The following is a 5074-nucleotide window of genomic DNA, read 5'->3' as shown; positions in this document are numbered from 1 at the left end:
GTGATAGGAGTGGAGGATCGACTCCATTCAAATAGTGTTGGATTCCCCGTCTTCTACTCTATCCGGACACGTTGGAATTATTTTCCTAACCCCCGGAGAATCAAAGTTATTGACCTGCAAAGGGTGCCTCCTTGACCGGCTTTTCCCGTGAATAACACCGGTTATGGAGGTGGTACAAACATAAGACTATTATTGCTAAATTCACCATCAGTATACGGTCATTTTGAGTACTTAACCACCGCGCTGACTATGGAGGGTGTATCATGCCGTATTTAAATACAATACAAACATCGGAATGCAATACACACATCGGAATGGAATACACGTGTAACACCAAATACAATGCAAAAATACGGAATGTTTGTGCCAAAATAAAAGCAATGTGTATTACATTTGAGCGCAGCGTATTCCATTCTAGCATGTGTATTGTATTTGGTCACGAGTGTATTCCATTCTGCATGTGTATTACATTTGAGCGCTGTAGGTATTATGGCACTTGCAAATACAATGCAAATTAGTATCCGCCCATATGCAAATTAGTATCCGCCCATAGGTTCTGGGTACTCATTTGCATTGCTTTTCGATATCCGGGTACTCATTTGCATTGCTTTTCGATATCCTATGTAAATCCGATCTAATTTGCATTGTATTCCATTCCGATGTAGGTATTGGCTCCTACATCGGAATGGAATACAACCTTCCGGTTCCAGCCATAGGTTCTGCCCTTTCCGGCCATAAGTGGCGCTGTGATTCGCTATGGGAGCTTCAAGAGAGTATAAAAACTGTGACATCTGTAGAGTTTGCCCTTTCACCAATTGCTGCACGTGTTGCCTTTTGTGTGTCTCCAGCCTTTCCACAGCCTATAGTATAGTATTTAGTATTATAGCCTATTTAGTATTATTTATTACTATTTATCCTATTTAGTATTATAGCCATTAAAAATGTCGACATGGCCAGATGTGCTGCGGCAGGCAGCTGATGCCTTCGAAGAGACTAGTCTCCCTCCAGCCCACCTTGCTCCCAGTCCCCGAGCACCGCCTGCTGAACAGCTGCTGATCCACCCTGGCCCTTCTAGAGCCGTAACGACAGCTCGTGGTGTTGTGCAAGGTATGATATTAGCCCCAGATAAATTGTCATGATACCCCCGAAATAACCTACGCTGTTTTTCGACGTTATTTTCCTATAACAGACTGTGTCTACCACCTCAAATGAATTAATTTATGCCCAGCCAAATCCATGTTTAGAGATAGCTAACATTACATTGATCATAGGCCTACTCGTAAGACTTTTCAAAAAATGCTGGTCGAGAGAGCTGGCGCTGCCTGTTTTCACCGCTTCTCCACCCGAAATCTAGATAGCTATACTTGCAGTATACAGAGTAGATTGTCCAACAAAGACACTTACATTTAGATTTTGTTATCTAAAAATGTATTAGACCCCTATACTTTTTTTGTTTTTGGTCCCTAAAATGCCGAATGTGAATGTCTGTTGAATGCCGAATATAAAAACAACTTTACCACGGTGTGACATACTTAATTGTACCCAAAATTACAGAGGATATATTTTAATCATGATGTTTATTGGATGTAGGTGAGCTGTCACGGGTGTTTATGCCGTATCGCCGGTCAACGTCAGTTGGGAGCAGGGTTGTCCAGCGCAGACAGGAACAACCCTCAACTTACACCCACAACTTTTTCTGCCTGAGTGGCAGAAAGGACAGCCGTGTCCCTTCTGCCTATGGAAAGGAGGAACTCGTGGTGGCTGGTTTGGGCAACAGGCGCATAACGTTCCCTGGTAAAATTGATAGACAATGTAGCCTAATGTTAATTAAAATGTTTTTTGTTCTTTTTTAACGAGTAGCTTGTCTTACAGGGCTGTTTAATAACTTGTTCTTTGGACTTGTCCTAATAGTAACCTGTGTAATCTTTTTTATATATATATATATATATATATATATATATATATATATATATATATATATATAAAGACAAAAGGTGCAGTGCCCAGGGGTTTATGGAACATTTGACCTTGGTGTATCCCAAGCTTGAAGGCAGTGGAGGAATTGAACTACTCAGGTCACAGGGCCAGACCAGAACAAGAGCTCTGGATGTAATCCAATGTCCTGGTAGTGGTTATACTCCACTCTTTCTTTGTGGATGTCATCTGGGAACATCCACTGTTTATATCAGGCCCCTTCAGAAAGATCTGGATCTGGATCCTGTAAGTGAAGCAAGCTTTCTTAACACATCAGATTCCTCTGTTATGACATTATTCCTTCTTGATTCCCATGTCTGTGTGCTTGATGTGAGGGTTGGACACTTGCCTTTATATTATCGTGTACTGTATATTTAAATTAGTAATACACTGATTATTTCTGACTTGTACAGTAGTACCTTCATTAGTATTGGGACAAAGTGAAATTTAAGGATAAAACAGTACTTTATTGTCTGTTATTGTATCAAACTTGTAGCATATATCTGATTCGATCAGTGTTGTATTTGTCTAATTCTAGGTGCCTATGGATGTTGAACCATGTAATGGACCCATGGTGGGCTGTTTATATTGTGGTCAACGATTCCTACACTCAAATATGAATGAGCATGTGGACAGTTGTGTGTAAGTTTGACATTTTTGTTATTTCATATGCCAGTATTTATGTAACAATAGTATTGGTAATTTCAATGTAGTAACCAAATGTCTAAACATTTCTTCCTTTCTTCCGCAAGGGAAACCCCCATGCCCCCCTCCACCTCAGGGAGAACCTCCACGCGCCCCTCCACCTCAGGGAGAACCCCCATGCCCCCCTCCTCCTCAGAGGGAACCCCCATGCCCCCCTCCTCCTCAGAGGGAACCCCCATGCCCCCCTCCTCCTCAGAGGGAACCCCCATGCCCCCCTCCTCCTCAGGGAGAACCCCCATGCCCCCCTCCTCCTCAGGGAGAACCCCCATGCCCCCCTCCTCCTCAGGGAGAACCCCCATGCCCCCCTCCTCCTCAGGGAGAACCCCCATGCCCCCCTCCTCCTCAGGGAGAACCTCCATGCGCCCCTCCTCCTCAGGGAGAACCTCCATGCGCCCCAACACCTCAGGGGAGGGAGCAATAAGCCACGAGCAACCTGCAATTGGTTTGTGTGGTTTTTTTTTTACTGTTCTGAGTGCAAAAAAAAAAGCAGCATCCACACACTCAAATCTGTGCAAAAATCATTGTTTATTGCGAGCTGTGTGACACAGGTGTTTTGTGCATTGGCTAATCAAGTGATGTTGTTTGAACACCTCAGCTAAGTCTGATCACGGATGAGCGGTGGTATTTTCACTATTTTGACTGTTGAAAAAAATGTATAAAATGTGATAAGAATAGTTGCTATACTAATCAGTAATACTACATTGTTATTCATGCATGAATTCCTATTGTTACTGTTGTAAAGCATGACTTTTTAGACTTTTGAAGCTCTGGTTTTGAATGTAATTCAGTTTTGTTTTCACAGAATGGAAGACGGAGGAGAATATTGAGAGAGCAGCACTCTTATTCAGGCAGCATCTTCTGCGAAATGCTGAGCACAACCCTGTCCTCTGGGTCAGACTTGACATGAATGACGGTTCAGAAGATAAGGAGAGGAGTATTTTGGCTTTCTATAAGCAGCAGAACGTGAATTGGGCCAGTCCCCTGTTTGTTAACTTGATCGGTAATTTAATCAATCATTTAGTCTAATGTAATTTAATCTCTAGTTTCTAAATCTCTAATTTACTAGTCTACAATACATATCTCTTGTTTCAGTTACAATAAGTGTTTCGTAATGTTTAGGTGATGAAGCTGTCGGGCCGGGAGTTTCTCGGTTCTTTTTCTCAATGACAATCTCCAAACTCCAATTTGGATTTGATATCAGTCTAGGTACCTCTTTCACTTCCATATTAAATGTGCTGTTCCATTAACACAACTGATAAACAGTTGATACATTTATTTATTTAACCATGAGTATTCACACAAGGCAGTGTCATTTGCATCAGCAACTTGGTTTTCTCCCTAATTATTAACTAAATAGGCAATGACTACTGACTACATGAATTAACACAGGCCGTTTAGAATCCATTATAAGCAACCAAACAGATAAAATAATGTATTGTGCAACGTACTATGCACAGTTTTTTGTATATGTAAGCTATACATTGCCAAACTCGTAAGCCCCTCAAATTACAAATGGCAAATAGGTGTCAGATATGACAAAAAGCATGTTTTGTGCTTATTCATAAAAAACTATTGTGGATGATAAATGAAACTTGTTCTCATCTCACTCCATTTTCCAGGTGGACCAGGGAAGACCCTTTTATTTGAAGGGGAGGAAGATCATTTTGTGCCATCCACTTCCAAAGTCCTGCTTGACAGTGGGCTTTTTGTGGTTGTGGGCAAAATGATTGGCCATTCTTTTATCCACGGGGGTCCCAGGTTGACTGGACTGAGCCAGGCACTCTTTGACGACACTCAGCTGTCCTGTCTGGACTGCCCAGACATGGACATACGGGAAATGGTTGAGATTGTGAGTTCCATGTTTATTAAAAGATTTTCCCTCCATATCCTTGCTTATCATTTGCATTTGACGACAATGCTGTAATGGTGAACAACATTAATGTAGTTCGGGATAAGTGCCTGCTAGTAATTGAAATCAAGGGTCAACTGATTGTGTAACAACATGATAATATTTACATGTAACCTTTTAACAGGATTCGTGCTGCTTTGTTTGTTTTGTAATTCACAGCTTGATGGCCAGAGAAACCTCAGGGAGGACGAACAGCAAACCCTGCATGACCTGTGCCTGAACTGGGACCTGCCCCAACTCACTTCTGACAATAGGAAATGGCTGGCTGAGAAGATTCTCATCCATGCAGTAGGTTTCAGTATTTGCTGTTGAATCAATTGCCCTTTGGAGATTGCTGTTGTAATCAGGTTAGGCTCATGCCTTAACCAAGGCATTGGCCATAGAAGTGGATTCTTCTTCTAATAACTATTATAAATATTTTTCTTCTAATAACTATTATTGTAGGTCCTTGGCCGGAGAAGGGAGCAGGTGAAACAGCTGAGGAAG

At 41.8% G+C, this 5074-nt stretch overlaps 1 long non-coding RNA gene across 1 annotated transcript; it reads left to right on the top strand.

The window, feature by feature from the left end:
• Window positions 1–3641: 3641 nt before the first annotated feature.
• LOC308152775 lies at window positions 3642–4808 on the top strand. Its single transcript, XR_013937346.1, has 4 exons — window positions 3642–3679; window positions 3799–3885; window positions 4299–4528; window positions 4748–4808. It is a non-coding gene; the product is annotated as an uncharacterized lncRNA (long non-coding RNA).
• The last annotated feature ends 266 nt before the right edge of the window (window positions 4809–5074 follow it).

Source organism: Nansenia antarctica (genome assembly GCF_963989245.1).
Source record: "Nansenia antarctica genome assembly, chromosome: 3".
NCBI classification, from domain to species: domain Eukaryota; kingdom Metazoa; phylum Chordata; class Actinopteri; order Argentiniformes; family Microstomatidae; genus Nansenia; species Nansenia antarctica.
This window is presented reverse-complemented; position numbering and strand designations above follow the sequence as displayed.